This window comes from Triturus cristatus, chromosome 2_2 (genome assembly GCF_964204655.1).
Source record: "Triturus cristatus chromosome 2_2, aTriCri1.1, whole genome shotgun sequence".
NCBI lineage: Eukaryota > Metazoa > Chordata > Amphibia > Caudata > Salamandridae > Triturus > Triturus cristatus.
Genome location: NC_140582.1, coordinates 839,633,544 through 839,652,195, shown reverse-complemented (window position 1 = coordinate 839,652,195; position 18,652 = coordinate 839,633,544). Strand labels below are relative to the sequence as shown.

Here is an 18,652-nt window from a genome sequence, read left to right as displayed (position 1 = left end):
GCTGGAAGCGCAACAACCGAGGCTCCCTCCAAGTTGTGCTTTGGGATCTGAGAAGCCCAACCCTCGAGCAGCATCTGCACCAAAGGTGAGCCCTCCAGCATCTCCACGATCTGCGTGGGGCCCTTCTGCATTTTGCCACTCGACGCGCCTAACCGGTTGCTGGCCCGTTGGCTAGTGGCCATCTTGGCGACGAACTTCAAGAAATACACCGCTGGTCTGGTTGCTCCAGACTGGCCCTTGCTCCCCTCCAAAGGAGCAGTCCCTCTGACCTTGCTGGTCAGAGCCATCAGCTTATTTCGTTTTCCACGACAATTGCTTTTGCCAAGGCTTGTTTGCTTCGATCAAGTCGCCGACACCGCCGACAGCGAGAGCCTGCGTGGGACAGCTCGTGAACCGACTCCTGGACGTCGTCGACCTTCAGGGACCACGTGGCTGCAGAGACAAGCTACACCTTCCTTCCTGTTTGCACCCGACATCGCCTGGTACCCACCTGGTGCCACGCTGGTCACTGGTTAGTGACTGTGAACACTGTCCCCTCTGCTTACAGGTCTTCAACAACTCTGATCCACCCTTGGATCCACCGCATCTCTTCCGGACCGACCGCCTGCAGCATCTTTGTCTTCAGGCTCCATTGAACAAATAGAAGAAACCCGACGCACTTCGAGACCTATGCACCCGCTTCCTGTGGGTGAGGTAAAGCTGGCACTCCGGTGCCCAAGTGTAGAGTAACATCTCTAGTGTCTGTGTTTCCAATCTTGAGTTCATAGTCCATCCGGAAGATCCTTTTTGCAGTAACTTTGTACTTTTTACGCACCCATTGAAAACCTATGGGAGCTCGCGTGTGACTATTTGCTCTGCACACGCAACCCGTGGACCTCCTGGTCACTAACTAAAGTTAGCTCCTTGTGGGCCCAGCAATTCTAGAGGCCCTAGGCCTTTTCCCTTTTCTGTTCGTGGTACTTATACCACTATTTTAGTATATGGTTTGAGCGGCCACCAGGGCCTATCCATATAAAGTGCAACTTCTGTGTATTCTAACGTATTCTTGTTTAACGATTTGTGCTCCTGTGCTCATAAAGAGTCTAGGGGTTACTTTGAGAAATAAATACATATATATTTTCAATATATATCTGTGTGGTGTCCTTTCATTGGTATAAAAGGGGGTTACATTTGGTAAAACAGCCTGCTTAACACGTTTCACGAGTTTAGCCTCAAAAACTGCTTAGCCTACGCTACCACTAGGGCAGCTGGTCCGAAAAGGTTGACTTACAACCACACCATAAGGGTTGCTTGGCATGGTACAAGGTGGTCACTTTAACTAGTGAACATCATATACCAGGCCAACTTCTCACAGTTCTCGCAACCAACAACGTCGCACAGGTCAAGTAACCCTCTAAACGTGCCCTGTAAGCCCTGCACCAGAAGCACAGCTAACATTTTGTGCACCAACCAGCCCGGAACCTAAAAACTAAATACCCGCCTCTGTGCCTAAACCAACACTGTTGGTGCAGTTCATAAAAGTCAGACCTACTGTCACTACAACAGCTAAAGGCAACAGTTAAAGGCAGAATTAGAAGACCATAGCAATTTGCAATTCCTATTAAAACTTGGCAGGATGGTACCATCTTTCAAAGACACTGAAAAATACATGCAAAAATATGTTGTCAAGAAACTGGATGTTAATAAATATTTCAATGTCAGATATTATGAAGCGTTTAAGTCTTTCTTCTATCTTTATGCTAGCTGTAAAGCAGCCACAGGGCCCAGAGACTAAAGTCCCTACACCCAAGAACCATAAAACTAAATGTCCAATCTTAAGTCCTTGCCCCAGTTAATCAATTCCAGTATTTCAGTGACCTGAGAGACTTAGTGTGACACAAATAAATTTAGAGGCTCCTGGGAGGATTTGGGGGATCTACCTCCACTCCTTGGTAGACTGCGATACACAGTAAGCCCTTACTGTGTGCCTGTTCTCTGAGGGGACCGATCTAAATATGCAAACAAGGGCAGCCTAAGTGTCGTCTGGGGAGCACCTTTTGTACATGGGCTCTGTAGATCAAACACACAAAAGGGTACTAGAGGAATGCTTGCAATAAATCTAACCACTGGCAATCACTCAAGGTACAATACCAACCTATCATCCTTTTGCCCATCATGCCACCTCAGGTTGTACCCGGCCTTGACCCTGCACCAATAGGAAGAGTCCAGCCCAAACTGCTAAGCCAGGTCCTCTCTGAACCGAAACACAAGTAGCTGTCCGGTGCTCACTGTGTCATAGGACTCAAGCTATAACTCACTGATGAGACCCAAGTAGGTCAAAACTGATCTGATTCTTGGCCTCTTTCTGGAGGGGGCCTCCTCTGGCAGTTCAGGGCGGATTGTTTCCATGAGGACCGGAGTCGATCCTAATTTGCATAAGGTGTGTCTTCGTCTACAGTGGCACGGTGAGCGAAATACAATGGCTCTGTGAATGCGGCCCCCAAGTGATTGCCAGTATCCAAGATTATTTTAAGCATTCCATTAATCAGCTTGTTGTTGCGGTTTATGCTTTAAGTGCGACTGGTTTAGCCAAACATGTGTCACTGTGTCTTAGGACTCCAACTATACCTCACTGATGAGAGCCAAGTAGGTCGAAACCGATATGGGGTTGTTTGTGGTCCTCTCTGGAGGTGGCTTCGTCTTGCAGTTCAAGACTGACTATTCCCATCAGAAGCAGGATCGGCTCTGATTTGCGTAAGGTGGGCCTTCATCTAGAGTGGCATGGACTGGAATGCAGCCCGAGCGATTGCTTAAAGCTAATTCAAGCATTCCATCCATCACCATATCGGCCAGATGAATCATTTCCCCAGGGAACTTGTCCTCCCCAGACGATGATGGATACCTCAGAAAAAGCAGTATATTGTTCCTCAGCCTCAGGACCAGCCGTGTCGACCACCCATGAGTAGGGAACACAAAGCCTCCTATGTAAGGCTCCGTAGAGCAATTTGTGATAGAAAAGTTGCATTTTGTTTCTGGTGGTATGCTCAAGCCACGAAGGCTATTGGCGTCAGGTCTGCTGGCCTCAAAAGTTTTGTAGTTTTCACAAAATTGATTTTTGCACTGCTATCCTTCTAATGAGGGAGAGCTAGGGGCTTCCCTCTTAGGTCCTCATAGCCTGCTTGACAACACTTCTACTTCTGCCCCATTACCACCCAGATGCTTCCCTCAGCAGCAGTGGCTGCTCCCGGGCCCACGACCTGTTCCTCTGTTTGTGCTCCTGGTAATCTCCTTGGACCTGGGGTCTTCCTCCAGCAGCCCCACATGCCATTCTAGGCAGATTGCATTCCCTTCCTGCATTCCCCGGGTCCCATGGCCACCCAGCCACTTACTGGGTGTTGGTGTGTCCAACAGGAGCTGGGTGGGCACTATCCACAGGGCGCTTCGCTTTTTAAAACTCCTGATTGTGTGATTTTGTTTTATTTTACTTTGCTGCACTTCTCCCCTGTTTTTAGCTGGGTCTTGCCCCCTTCCTCATTCCGCATATAATTGGCTCCCTCACTGCCGTTTTGGCGGGCCTGGATCTCGGGGGTGGTTCACTGTGGGCGCCATTTTTGGTAGGGATGGAAAGGTAGCTTCGGGCGCCATCTTGGAGCGTCCTCGCGCTAGGATTGGTGAGCCTACTTAAAGCTCCCCTCTCCCGCGCAGCGGGACGCGCAGGTGAGGACGCCGTCGCTTAGCCGGAGTCGTGCCAGAGTCCTGCCCGTCTGCGCTCGTCCGCGTCGAGGCAGCGCGAGGCGGTGCAGGCTCTGTTTCTTGTCGCGGTGTTGTTTCGCCGCTTCTGGCAGGTATGTTGTCTTACACACGGTCCGAGCTGCTGGACATAGGGCAAATGTCCAGAGGATGTGTCTGTAAGCCTGTGGACCCTTTAGTTGGCCCTTACAGCTGTGCCTGCAAAGGCTGGTCACTTAAGAGCCCTACTAAAATCCGTTCCTTGGAAGATGCTATTCCTGTCACGCGAACGTGTGTTGCATCTCGAGATCTTCGTATTTGGTGTCTAAATATTAGATCGCTGGTAAAACATCACCTGTCCATTTATGACTTGCTTGAGAAAGAGGACCCCGATGTCTTTCTAATGACAGAAACCTGGCTTCTGGATTCGGATTCTGCCATATTGAATCTTGCATTCCCTCAGAACTATACCGTCTTCACTACCAATAGGACCACAAGAGGAGGTGGTATTGCTATGGCAGTCAAATCCTGTTTTCCAGCTGATTGGAAACCGTCGGGACTACCTGCATGTGAAAGTGCTATTTTCAAAGTCGCTTTTTCCCATCAATTCACTTTCAGTGGTATGCTCATTTACCGTCCTCCCGGCAATGATGCTGTCTTCAGGTCCGCACTGGCCGATATGGTCAGTCCTATAGCACTTGGTTGTGCCAATTTCAACATCGTGGGTGACCTTAACATCCATTTTGATAATAGGTCATCCACTACTGTGAGCACTCTGCTGGCGAACCTTGAAGCTCTTCAACTCACTCAGCTCGTTACCCTTCCAACCCACTCAGAGGGCCATATTTTGGACCCCTTTTTTTCCACACTTGATGGGGTGAGGTTGTCAGATCGGAGGCTGATGGGGTGGACTGATCATCTGCTGGTAGAAGCCTTTTGTCCGGTCCACGATAAGCCTTTTATAGCTGTGGACAGACCTATTCTAAAAAGGCTTTGGCACAAGCTTAGGCTTGAAGAGTTTTATAGCATACTGGAACAGAAACCTTTGAGCACTTTTATTAATGTGGAACAAGGTTACCAACAGTTCTGCGCTTGGATCACCGATGCCTTGGACTCTCTTATACCTCTACGGTGGTCGAAAGGCCGGACAAAAACACCTAGTCCTTGGTATAATGAGTCACTCGCAGAACTGAAAAAAGCTTGCCGAAAAACAGAGAGGGATTGGAGAAGATCCTATGACCCTGCTCTGAAAACTCGGTACTTTACTGAGCTGAAGTTCTACCATAGAGCAATTTGCAGAACACGAGCCGCATTTTACGCTCAAGAATTCGCTACCAGCCCTAACCCATCAAAACTGATCTTCAAGGTACTGAAGGATCTTATGAAAAACAGATCCACCTCAGAGGTGATTTGCACAGATTCCCACTGTGATAAGCTGGCCTCCTTTTTTGTGGAGAAAGTGGAAAAAATCTACCAAGGTTTTGACACACTCCACCAGAACTGAGAGGTTACTGTCCCTGATACGATGGGATATGAGACCCTTGCTATGCTACCTGAACTGACTATTGAGACCTTTGACAGGCTCAGCCTCAGGGTCAAGTCAGGTTCTCCCTCGGACCCGTTAAAGCCAGCCTTTATCAACACACTTTCCCCACTGTGCCGTGACCCCTTATTGAATCTTATCAATATGTCATTGTCCAATGGAACGGTACCCACGGCATGGAAACAGGCAGTGGTCACCCCTATACTAAAAAAAGCCAACTCTGACCCCCGGTTGCCAGAAAATTATCGACCCATATCCCTGTTGCCCTGGATTGCCAAAGTAACAGAAGCCCACGTTAACTCTGTTCTGTCTGAGCATCTGGCTCGCAACCAGATATTGGATCCCAGTCAGAACGGCTTCCGGTCGGGACACAGTACCGAGACGGCATTACTCTACATCACGGAACATCTTCGCCAGGTACTGGACTCAGGCCGTACTGCAGCGCTTTTACTATTAGATCTAAGCGCTGCCTTCGATACTGTGTCCCACCATATACTGATCCAACGCTTACAGGAGGCGGGAGTGACTGATCTCGCCCTCCAGTGGTTTCGGTCTTTTTTATCGGATCGATCCTTTAAAGTGGCTATACCACCTGGCCAATCCGCCACTTATCCCCTGGAGCTGGGGGTACCACAGGGATCCTCGTTGAGCCCTACAATGTTCAACCTCTATGTGAAACCGTTGGCTGGTGTCGTCAAACAGTGGGGTCTTACGATGGCCTCATATGCGGACGACACACAGCTAGCGGTGACACTCAGTGGAGACCCTGAGGTGGAGGCCCCCAGATTCCGAGTGGGTCTGATGGCAGTAGCAAGCTGGCTTCGCACCAACTGCCTTCAGTTAAATGCCACCAAAACAGAGGTGTTGGTACTAGGGAAGCACGCTGAGCTATGGGGTAACCAGTGGTGGCCATCAGAGTTGGGTGTCACTCCCATTCCAGCTTCTGGAGTGAGAAATCTAGGCATCTGGTTGGACTCTGCGCTCACCTTCAGGGACCACACTAAGAAGGTGGCTGCTACGTGCTATGGTATTCTGCGGGGAATAAGGCCGGTTTTAAAGTATTTTGATTCCCCTACCAGACAGCTTGTGGTCCAGGCCTCTATACTATCTCGGCTGGACTACGGCAGTTCACTGCTGTTAGGGGTGAATCAAGCAGAGGCCTCTAGGCTCCAAATGGTACAAAATGCCGCGGCACGGGCCATTGTGGGCCTCCCTAGACATTGCTCAGTGTCTGGTACCATCACGGCCTTACATTGGCTCCCGGTCAGACAGCGAATCCAGTTCAAAGCGCTGTGCCTGACCTTTAAAATTTTGAAATCTGCTTCGCCGCCGGCACTTGCCAACCTACTCACGCCCTATACTCCTTTGAGATCCTTGAGATCGGAGGGGCTTCACCTGGCTGTCTGTCCACGCTTTAAATTGAGCAGAATGGGTGGCCGCTCCTTTAGGGTGCTCGCGGCAGGTTTATGGAACTCGCTCCCGGTACACATCCGAGCTCTTGAAGATCTACTCGCCTTCAGGCAGGCGATCAAAACTTTCCTGTTTCCCGTGTCTGTTTAATTTCTTTTTCTTTTATTGTGTGTTATGTTGTAGTGTCTGTCATAGCGCCAGGACGCCCCTTTGCTGGGGCAGCTGTGCGCTATAAAAATACAAATAACATAACATAACATAACATAAAAGTACAATGGGGACCCTCTCCTTCAGATTCACCAGCAAGTCATCCTCTACGGTCTCCAAAGGGGAGTTCGGAGGCCAGTGTTACTGGCCCTGGAGACACACGTCCACAGAGTGCAAGTCAGTACAAGTCTAGAGTGGCCAACCTCTCCAGTTAGGGGTTCATCCATGAAAGTCTGTCCATCCTTTACTTTTGCACGATCCAGTACTTTCCAAAGTCTCTCCCTTGGGCATGGGATTATAAGTGGGAGTGGAAAGTTCCATAAAGTAAGCCCCTCTGCCCAATCCCAGGAGGACACATCACTCCATCCCTACTCCATCCCTCCTGCACAGAATATTGGGATATTGGGGCTTTTCGATATGGTTACTTGAAGCAGCAACAGCTCTGAGCATCAATCCCACAACAGCGTTCAACCTAGGTGATAACCAAGGCATTGATAAAATAAATAGACCATCTTCAAGCAATAATTTTTCCTGCTTCGCAGAGGTCACTGAAGATCAAATCCAAGATATCATTAATACTATTAAATCTGGATCAGCTCTGGATCCCTGTCCTCTAAATACCCTTCGTTCATTAATGGACACTGTTATTCCAGTTATTACACAAATAAGCAATGTCATGTTTCGCACAGGCATCTTTCCTAACCAGTTAAAAAAGACCTTACTCAAACCCCTCCTGAAAAAACCCGGCTTAGATAAAGCAGAACTTAAAAATTATAGGCCCATTGCGAACTTACCCTTTCTGGCTAAGATAGTCGAAAAAGCCATGAACACCCAACTCGCGGAATTCATCGAGCAATATCATCTGCTCGATGAATCACAATTCGGATTCCGCAAGTTTCATGGAACGGAAACAGCGCTCATTAAAGCGGCGGACGATATCCGATTAATCAGAGACCAAGGTGGCACAGCACTTTTGGTGCTTCTAGATTTATCGGCTGCTTTCGACACGGTTGACCATAAGATCTTAGTCAACCGTGTCGAAAAAATGGGCGTGCAAGGCCTAGCAAAAGATCTATTGGCGTCTTTTCTGGCAGAGAGATCCCAGGCAGTTATACTGGGCCAGTTTGAATCTGCTGAGTTATCACTGCCATGTGGGGTACCTCAAGGTTCATCCCTCAGTCCGACACTATTTAATATATATGTGTCGGACCTCGCAAAAACCATCAAAGCGCATGGGATGAACCTTACCTCATATGCAGATGATACACAGCTGATACTGGCTGTCAGAAATGATGGGGAAGCAGTGGCGGAAAGTTTCAGAACAGGTATGCTGGCCATAGGTAACTGGATGTCAGCAAACTGTCTGAAACTTAATTCCGATAAAACCGAGGTGGTCACTTTTGGCCATCTCAATCCTAGCTGGTCCCCAACTTGGTGGCCTTCTTCCTTTGGAGCGGTACCCAAACCGGTCACGAAGGTGAGAAATTTGGGAGTCATCTTTGATGACAATCTAAATTTCATGGCTCATGCCAATCAGACGGCCTCCACGGCATTCCATAAATTACGGCTGGTCAGGAAGATTCTTCCTTTTCTTCCAAAAAATGTGGGAAAGACATTGGTCAGCGCTTTGGTCCTGTCAGCATTGGATTACTGCAATGGCTTGTTCGGTAATGCGCAAGTCAGGATTATCAAGAAAATGCAGACAATCCAAAATGCAGCAGCCAGACTTCTTCTTAATATTCCTAAATTCAAGCCAATAGCTGAGACTTTGAGGAGTCTCCACTGGCTTCCCGTTAGGAATAGAATTAAATTTAAAACATTATGCATTGTCTACAAGTCACTACACCATCAAGCGCCTCAATTCTTGTGTGACCATCTGGTTCCATATGTTCCCACTCGAACGCTACGATCAGCAAGACTGCATGACCTGGTAGTGCCACGGACTAGGCTGGTCAACTGGGGAGACAGACGCTTCTTAGTAGTCGCCCCAAGACTATGGAATACACTCCCGCAAACCATAAGATCCTGCCCAAATCTCATGTCCTTTAGGAAGAAACTGAAGACATGGCTATTTAACCTCTAAAAACTCATAAGATCACTCAGGAGAGTAATAATAGTACAGCGCCGAGACGCCTGCGGGCATTTGTTCGCGCTTAATAAATGCTAAAAATAAATAAAATAAATAAATAATCTCATTCGTAACTGCCGCTGCCAAACTAGTTCCTTCCCACTGAAACTTCAAAGGGTCGTCCTGGAGAGAATGGAGACAGAAATCTGACTGCTCCCATATGGTTTGTCTGAGAAAGACATCAGTATGAATGTACTTAACCTAAGAACGTTCTGCCCCACTACCTCCTCTTCCAGGAACAGATTTAAATCTTTTAGAAAGATGCCTATTAAGTGGGTAAAGCTTGGCTCCACCTACTGGTCATCAAAGTAACTAACTTGGCCAAGCTGGGTAGTTTAAAGATCAAATGTAGTCAAAAGCTGACTCAGAAGTATAACCAAAGTCCAAAGAATGTAAGGGAATGCAAATATGACCAAATCAATATTAGATTTACATTCAGGCACTTTGTTTATCTATAAAAGGAGCCACAAAACACTTCTCTCGGTTGAGCCAAAGCGATATTGTTGCTGTCCACTGTACTGTATTAAACGCAAATATACTTTATATAAAGGCCAAAATTCAGGCCTGTAAAATCAAAATAAAGTTGTAAAAATGCATTTCACAACAGACTGGTTCTTTTTTTTTTTTGCCCGACACAGGTCTGTCAATAGTAATTCATACCTCGAGTGAAACATGGCGGGCGCTTAGGACGCGGTCGTGGAGGCTTCCGAGGCTTGGAGACTGAGCGAGTGCCTAATGCCCACAAAATAACGGAGTTAAACGGAAAGACACTGCACAATTACAGCACATGCAGTGTATAATAAGGCGGACAGCCACTATTTAGTCCTGGAGGAAAAAACATTATTGCCGAGGTTAAGCTTACTTCGTGGTCTCCTGCTCAGCGTTCTCGGCGTGGTCTGGCTGGCTGGTGGTGTGGAGGTCCTGGGTGGGCAATCAGGGCAATCAGCCTCGGTGGAGTCCGCAGGACTGCCCGACCGGGACTCCTGCTGGGCTCCAGCTGCTCGGGAGCTCGGCAGGGGCCGGAGGGCAGTGGCTCAGCGCTCCGGTCGCGTTGGATTGGGCAGAGACAGAACAAGCGCGAGCGGCTTCCAGTGTGAAGGAAGCTCCCACAGGGCATGCAGGCAAGGAAAGCCTGCAGTGCATGCAGGACGGGCGCTCTGGGAGAACTTGGAGGCTGAAAGAAAACTTTGGTGTGCACCACAGAGTACAGGTCGGAACTGTGCACAAGGAGGGGGTGATGTGAGAGAAGGTGTTGGAAGGAAGGTGGCAGGGGGATGTAATACGGATGACAAAGGTAGGGGCCACTCAATTACAGCAAGAAAGAGGCAAAGAGGTGGACCATAGTGGCATCCCAACTGCCAAAATATTAGTGAATGGGATATATATTAAAAATCTTTTAACATTTAAAGAGGGACGAGGCAAGGGTGTCCGTTATCCCCCCTGCTTTTCAATCTATACATTGAACCATTAGCGGAGAAAATAAGAAAACATGACCGCATAACACCTTTTAAAATTCGGGGCTGGGACAAAGAAGTGGGATTATATGCTGACGATTTAGTGATATATATACTTCGGATCTCATCCCTGCATTACTAGCAGTTTACGATCTAGCAGCGCAGTTTGGGCGGATCTCAGGTTATGAGATAAATGAAAGTAAAAAGGCCGTAATGACCTGGAACATCAACATAAAACTGAGCTGTGTTAAGGAGGGAATGAGATACCCAGGTATTAAAATTGTCCAGAAAATAGAACAAATTCCGGAAACCATCTTCCAGAAGATCAATAAGGAAGTGGCAAAACTTTTACTTAGCTGGTCTCATTTTCCTCTGTCTATTTACGGAAGAGTTAACCTTGTAAAGATGTCAATCCTCCCAAAGCTTACTTTTTTATTTCAGAATATTCCCAGGGCCTTTAAGGAAGAATTGCTTAAAAACGTCCAGTCAAAAATTACCAGTTTTATTTGGGCCTCAAAAGGCATAAGAATAGCGTGGAAAAAGTTAAGACGGCAATACGATAAGGGGGGCCTAAGACTGCCTGCCCTATCTTACTATGCCTGGGACTTCCTATTAAAAGGAGGGAAATGTCTACTTAGTGCACCAGATAGCTCTGAAATCGGAAAAATGTTTAGAGCAATGCTCTATGATGTGAAAGGGGGAGAGCATGGTTTTATGTACAAATATGGAGACCCACAATACTTTAAACAAGTGCGTCTGAAGACCCTACAGGGCTTTGCAACAACATGGCATAAAATCAGGAGAGAACTAACACTTAATTACTACTGTGGAATGGCTACCATTTGGGACTCTCCTGGATCCCCGAAGCGGACCAAGGACTGTCTAGCCATTCCATTAAAAGAAGCAGGAATAACAACTTGGGGTCAACTGATGGGAAATGGAGTCTTAATCTCTTGGGAGGAGTGTCAAGAGATAGCCAACGGTCGACGGTCAAGATTCAAGTACCTTCAAGTAAAGAGCTGGAGCCTCACTGCTGGTCTTGGTGTGGGACTTTCTAATGAACCCGAAGCGCACATGACAAGCGATGTAATCCAGAAAAAAGAGGTGGCAAACTGGTATTCGCTGCTAGGGGAGATATCAGATGGAGACTTTAATCTCCACGCATGACGCCAAGTGGAAAGTAAAACCTCACGAAATTAAGGTTGGAGATTGGGTGAGGGTTCTAAGACCTGGATTGGTCAATAAAGGGCTGTCCAGGTTTGGAAAGGCTATGAAAGTGCTGAAAGTGTTTCCTAATTGTGCAATTACACAGGATGGAAAGGTATGAAATGTGAAAAGGGTTGCAAAGTGTTCCAGTAAGGGACTAAATGTTGAGGATGGAAACTACAATGATGACGAGGAGAAAAGGCACAGAGAGCTTGTAGTAAAGATTGGCAATAAAACTCAACTTGATTGCAATTGTCTCAATGACAATGGTAGTACAGAATCAAGTGGCACCGGAGAAGTGTTAGCTGAATCTGTTGGTTCCAGAGTTAAAGGGACAGATAGAATTAGACAATTACCCGGGAGGTTTGCTGATTTGGAATGTACGGATAACTTTGTAAATATTGTTTATAGTTATCTCATAATTTAAAAATGTTATGTCATATATTGTCTAAGAGGGAGAATGTGTTGCATTGTGGTTTACATATACATGTATTGCATTCCCTCTATGAACATGCCTTGTTATCCTTTGAGTGCATTCTACATTCCTCGAAATGTTGATCGGAATTGTTTTTTGGATGCATCTTTTTTTTTTTTTTTTAACAGTTTTTTTTAGCGCAAAGTTGACCCAAAGTTATCAGGTATCAGAGCGCTTTACATAGCACCAGTTGCCTAACGTAAGGACTCAGTCATTTTTGTTAGGCACAGGGAGATCAAGTGATTTGCCCAGAATCACAGGATGTTCTGGTTCATTGCCGAGACTCGAACCCAGTTCCCCAATTTCGAGGTCGACTGCCCTAGCCGTTAGACATCTCATTAATACTGTTGCTGCCCTGTCTTCAGGACGGTATGCTGTGCTGCTCCAAATAAACCTTAATTTTACTGGAATGGGAGGAGCCTAGCGCGCAACCAAGATGGCCGCGTAGGTGCGAGGCTCCCGAGGACCTCCGCGACCTCCTGCATAAATCCTGACCATATCCTGTCCTAGACGAGGGGACTGTGTTCGTGAGACCGAGCTGAGGTGCCACCCGTTTTCCGTTTCCAAATCGGACCTCGGACACCGGCGGGAGCATCGATTGAGGTTTGCGGCCTTCTCCACGCCGGCCCCCCGGATTGGAGTTGTGGGGCGATCCGGAGACAAAGTGAACAACAGCGGCGGGCGAGGCTGGGCGACTCGCGTACCCCGCACTTTCACTTTCGCTTTTGCGCCCCCCCTTGCTGCCAAGCGAGGTAGGGTCGCGGGGCGGCGTGCGGTGGTGTGGCTTCGTCGGGGTGCCCTGCCGGCCTGCCAGCTGTGATCCGCCCTTCGGAGCTGTGGTCGCCCCCCCCCGGAGCCCGTGAACTGGTTTGTCAGCCCCTTTCAAGGAGATTGGCACGATTTGGGGACTGGAGCCATGTCCACGAAGCAAGATGGCGACCGGGCAAAGGTGAAATCGACCCGCCGTGGCGCAGCCCATCAATCCAACAGCATGGACCGCTACACCCTCCAGAAGGGATCTCCAGAGGCGCCGCGTAGGTCCCCTGTGGGCCCGACTGATGCTCCTGCTCTGCCCGCGGATCTGACCCTCCGAGACGTCATGGGTGCCATCGCCGAGATGAAGGCCTCGGTGGACCAGCGCTTTGACACTCTGGCGCAGAAGATTGACTCGGTCCTCGTGGATGTGGGCCTGGTGAGGGCCGATCTGTTCAAGACGAATGACCGGGTCGACTCTTTGGCCCACACCACCTCGGGCCTCACAACGGATGTGGCGGCCCTCCAAAAGGAGGTGCGCCGACTTGGCCAGGCGAGCGCCCTGATGGATCGTCGACTGGAGGATTCCGAGGGTCGGGCCCGGAGGAACATTTTCCGCATTGTCGGGGTGCCGGAGGGACGTGAGGAGGAGGCGGCGGATCTGTTTGTGGAGGACCTGATCCTCACCCGTCTCCAGCCCGCAGGGCTGAGTAAACTCTTTGCGGTGGAACGTGCCCACAGGGTCCCCGGAGGAAGACCTAAGGCCGGAGCCCCTCCGAGGCCTCTCATTGCCCGGATCTTCAACTTTCGGGACAGAGACGCTATCCTGCAGACTTCTAGGCAACAAGGACCGGTCAGACTCGACAATGTGGACGTAAATTTTTATCCTGATTTTACTCCGGCGGTCTAGAAGCAGAGACTGAGTTTTCTCGGAGTCAAACGTCGCCTACGGGACCTGAACCTCAAGTATGCGATGCTTTTTCCAGCGAAGTTGAGGGTAGAGGTGGATGGCCGCACGCACTTTTTTGATCGTCCCGAGGCGGCCGGGGACTGGTTGGACACTTTGCCCGGGGATCGGGGGTGTGGGGGGGGGTGCGGTTGGTGGGGAGGGCTTGCCGGATCAGGACTGAGGGACTAATAGTAGGCCTTGCTCTGGACAACATTATTGTCATCATTGACTGATTGTGTAAGTTCCCCTCCCGTGGAGGTCGTACGGGGTCCCTTGGGGGCTTTCCCTCCTCCTCTGGGAGACTAGTTAGTTTTCTCATCTATGGGGCGACAGGCACACTGCACTTTCGGGGGGCTGTTTGGGCTCATGCAGGGGTGCAGGGAGGGGGGAGTTCTGTTGGGACGGGTGGGTTGGGGTGGGGTGTTGTTCGTTTTTACCGCAAGGCAAACCCTTTACTGTATTGGTGTTTTTGAGGTGCTCTCGGGGGGACGAATGATGGCTTCTGTATGTGATGGGGGGTAGGGACTTGACTTTGTTGTCTTGGAACGTTAATGGACTGGGGGATAGGATTAAGCGAGGTGTGGTCCTGCAGTATCTGAAACGAATTTCGCCAGATGTGGTCTTTTTGCAGGAGACACACCTTATTGGTAATTCCTTTTGTGCCATGAATCGGCGTGGCTATCGTTTGGTGGCCCACTCGGGCTTCACGTCTGGCTCGCGGGGGGTGGGCATCATGGTTAAGAACTCGCTCCCGCTGGAAATAGACGAGGTGCGCCATGATGAGAGGGGACGCTACACTGCCTTGGTGGGGAGAATGGAGGGCAAAGTGGTTGTCTTTGTTTCAGTGTACGTCCCACCGGGGCTACAGTCTACCACTTTTGCGGACCTGGGGCGCCTCCTCCTTGACCTTCCGGGGGGGCTTCTGGTGGTTGGGGGGGGATTTCAATGCGGTGGTTTCTGGGACTATGGATCGTCACCCCCCTAGGGACCTCCCCCGGGCGCAGGCGTGGCTGTCCGGCCTCTTAGATACATCGGGATTGGTGGACTGCTGGCGCTTAAAACATCCCACGCAGCTGCAATACACCTTCCCTTCGGGTGCCCATGGTAGCCTCTCGCGGCTTGATCATATCCTTGTCCCTGCGGCCTATGCTGGGAGGGTGGGAGAGGTGCGCCATCTGGCGCGGGGTATTTCAGATCACTCCCCGCTCCTGTTGCACTTTGGTGTCCTCCCGAGGGGGGAGGGCAGGGTAGCTCCAATCAATGCCTGGTACCTGCGCGACCCCACCATTCGTGCTGACTTGATTAAATCCTTGCAGCGGTATTTTGAGGAGAATGTGGGGTCTGTCCCTTCGGCTATCTCCCTGTGGGAGGCCTTCAAGACAGTTCTTAGGGGGGAGGCCCTCTCCTTCATATCCCATGCCCGGAGGCGCGAGCAGGAGGAGGTGACCCGGGTGGAGGCCGAAATTACTGAATTAGAGGGTGATCTGGGGAGTGGGGTGACGGATGCTGCACTGCATGTTCTACACCTTAAGCAAGCGGCCTATAGGGCCCTCGTCACGGAGGCAGCCAGGGGCCTCAGTAGAGAGCAACAGGGGCGACTGTATGATGTGGGTGATAAGGCTGGTAAATTGATTGCGTGGTTGGATAAAAAGGAGAGAGCGAGTCGTGTGGTCCCGCTGATTGAGAGGATGGATGGTGTACGTGTCACCGAGCCAGAAGACATTGTCTCTTGCTTCGCGGATTATTTCCGCGAGGTGTATTCCCCGGTCTCTCCCTGCTCGGAGGCGGATTCCCATGCCCTGCTTCGAGATATCGCGCTGCCCTCCCTTTCGGTGGAGGACAGGGAGTCGTTGGATGCTGCTCCTACCTCGGACGTAATTGCCCTCGCCATACGCTCGGTCGCATCTGGCAAGGCCATGGGCCCGAACGGCATCCCTATCGAGTTGTATAAGCTGCGACCGGATGTACTGGCACCCCACCTCCGCGCGATGTTCCTGGCGGCCCACTCGCGGGGCTCCCTCCCGCCGGACCAACGTCTGGCTACAATCGTGGTGATCCACAAGGAGGGGAGACCCCGAGACCGGGTTACCTCCTATCGGCCTATCTCGCTCTTGAATGCGGAGCCCAAAATCCTTGCCAAGGTGCTCGCCAACCGGCTGGTCGGCGTGGTGGGCGATTTGGTCCACCAGGACCAGTCCGGCTTTATTCCCCATCGCAACACGGCCCTCAATCTGCGGCGCTTGCACGGGGTGCTCGCGCGTACTCCGTTTGTGCGGGAGCCGGCCATCTTGGCGTCCTTAGACGCCACCATGGCGTTTGACACGCTCGAATGGCCATACATTTGGGCGATGCTGGCGAAATTTGGATTTGGACCGGGATTCATCAGCTGGGTCAAATTGTTGTACTCGGGCCCATTAGCGCAGGTGGTAGTGAATGGACGAGTCTCGGCCCCATTCGCGCTGGGACGGGGCACGCGACAGGGTTGCCCCTTGTCGCCGCTCCTGTTTGCATTGGCCTTGGAACGCCTGGCGGAGTGGCTGCGGTGGCACCCTTCCATCCGTGGTCTCCGTTGGACCCCCGAGTATGAGGACCGCGTGTCCCTCTACGCTGACGATATCCTTTTGTACCTAGCCTCCCCGCGCAAATCACTGATTGTCCTGGTTGATGTCCTGCGCTCCTTTGGCCGTAACTCAGGCCTCGTCATCAACTGGGCTAAATCATGTGTCTATGTGCTTTCCGGGGAGGCTCCCGTCCTCCCGCGGGGCTGTCCGATCCAGATCGCCTCGCGGGGGTTTCGGTACCTGGGTGTCTATATCACGCTGGACCCGGAGGCCCGCTACGAGCGGAATTTGCTTCCCCCCCTCCAGCGCTTGAAGGAGGACGTCGCGTGCTGGCGGCGCCTGCCGCTTTCGCCGCTCGGCCGGGCGGCATTGTTTAAGATGATGTCGCTGCCGCGCTTCCTGTACGCTCTCCAGAACACTATGGACCTAGTCCCGGCGCGCTACTTCCGTGAGGTGGAGAGTCTACAGCGCCGCCTGTTCTGGGACGGGAGGCCGCGTATAGCCCTGGCGAAGTTGACGCTCCCGTGGTATGACGGGGGGATCGCCCTCCCGGACATTAAGCGGTACTACTGGGCCTCCCAGCTAGCTGCAATTAATCACGGCCTCTATGGGCCCGCCTTGAACCCGGCATTTGAAATGGACAAGATGCTCCTGCCCGGTGGCGACTACGATCGAGCGCTCTACTCTGGCGCGCTGGATCCCCGCTTGACGGGGCCCACGCGTGTCATGGTGCGGGTGTGGCACGCGGCCAATGCAGCTATGGGGTGGAAGGACCGTTTGACCCGGGCGTCGCCGTTGTATGCGCCTCAGCGGTTGGGCTCCCTGTGGACCTCGAAGGGCTTCGAGAAGTGGGACACGATCGGCATCAGTAAAGTGGGGGACCTCTGGACGAGAGGGGGATTTAAAACATTCGAGACACTGCAGACGGAGTTTCAGCTGCAGGGCAGTGAATACTTTCGGTACTTGCAGGTCCGTCACGCGCTGGGCTCCGTCTTCCCAGACGTCGCCTCCATCCCGGAATCTTCCCCCCTGGAGGATAGAGTGCTGGATGGCCACGTTCCGGACAGCACGATCTCCCTTATTTACAAAAAATTGATTAATGACCGCTCGGGCCTGCTGACCGGCCTCCGTGAGGCTTGGGTTGCCGACGGGCTGGAGTTGGACGACGAGGACTGGAGTTCCGCGGTGGCCTCTCCGAAGGAGGTGGCCATACCGGCTCGCCTTCGCTTCGTCCAGCTTAAGATACTCCACCGGGTTTACATGACGGGGCCAAGGCTTCTGCGTATGGGTTATGCTGAGGATGGGTTGTGTAAGCGTGGGTGTGGTGCTTTGGCGACTTTTTTGCATATTTTGTGGGAATGCCCGAAGGTGGAGCGATTCTGGCGTGGTGTGCATGAGGTCCTGCGACTGGTTACGCATGTCGCGCTGTTGCCTGAAGCGAGGAGATGCTTGCTGAATGTGTGGGAACCAACTGATTACTCGGTTCCGCAGACGCGATGGGTGACTCTGGGATATATGATAGCTAAGCGTGACATCGCTCAACTGTGGGGATCCCAGCGGCCCCCGGCGGTGTCGGCCTGGAAAGAACACATGGATTGGTGCATGTTCCGAGAAAAGGTGGTGTATGTGGCGAGGGGTAAGCCTGGGGCGTGGGTGAAAGTATGGGGCCCCTGGAACGCCTACCGCGGGGGTATCTGCGAGCCACCACTGCTGCCTGCTGCCTCACCGGCTCCGTCCCCCTAGTTGACCCCCTCCCCCAGCCCCGGGCACAGAGTTCCCCCAGTCCTGGATTTGTTTCCCTTCCCCCTCTTTAGATTCCTGTGGATGGTCGGGGTCCCTCATTTGAGGAGCACGTGCGGTTACTTTCGATTGCGGGTTGCCTTGCGGGTGTGGTTTTTCTGTGTTGTTGTGTTTATATAAAATGAAACCGTATTGTGGGCTTAGAGTCATGTGGCCCACGTCATTGATACCTCCTGATTTACTTCTCTGCAACGCCAAGTGCCTTTTTGTACGTTTGTCAGGTGCTCCTGTCACTCTAGCGGCCGGCCGGAAGGTTGTAGGCCCATACTTGTATATACTTGAGATTGCAATAAACGGTTTCAAAAAAAAAAAAAAAAAAAACTTTTTTTACTGGAATGCGTATTCTTGCAACACAATGCCACAAACAGAGGCATTGGCATTTTCAGTTTACTTTTGCAACTTGTACAACGTTCTGATCTGCAAATGGTAACATTTATTGATGGAGGTTGTTGTGAGGA

At 51.0% G+C, this 18,652-nt stretch overlaps 1 protein-coding gene across 4 annotated transcripts in view; it reads right to left on the bottom strand.

Annotated features, from left to right (window-relative positions):
* Positions 1-18,652, bottom strand: part of ATP8A1 (ATPase phospholipid transporting 8A1) — a 1,017,459-nt gene that overhangs the window by 878,148 nt on the left and 120,659 nt on the right. The window lies entirely within an intron of this gene.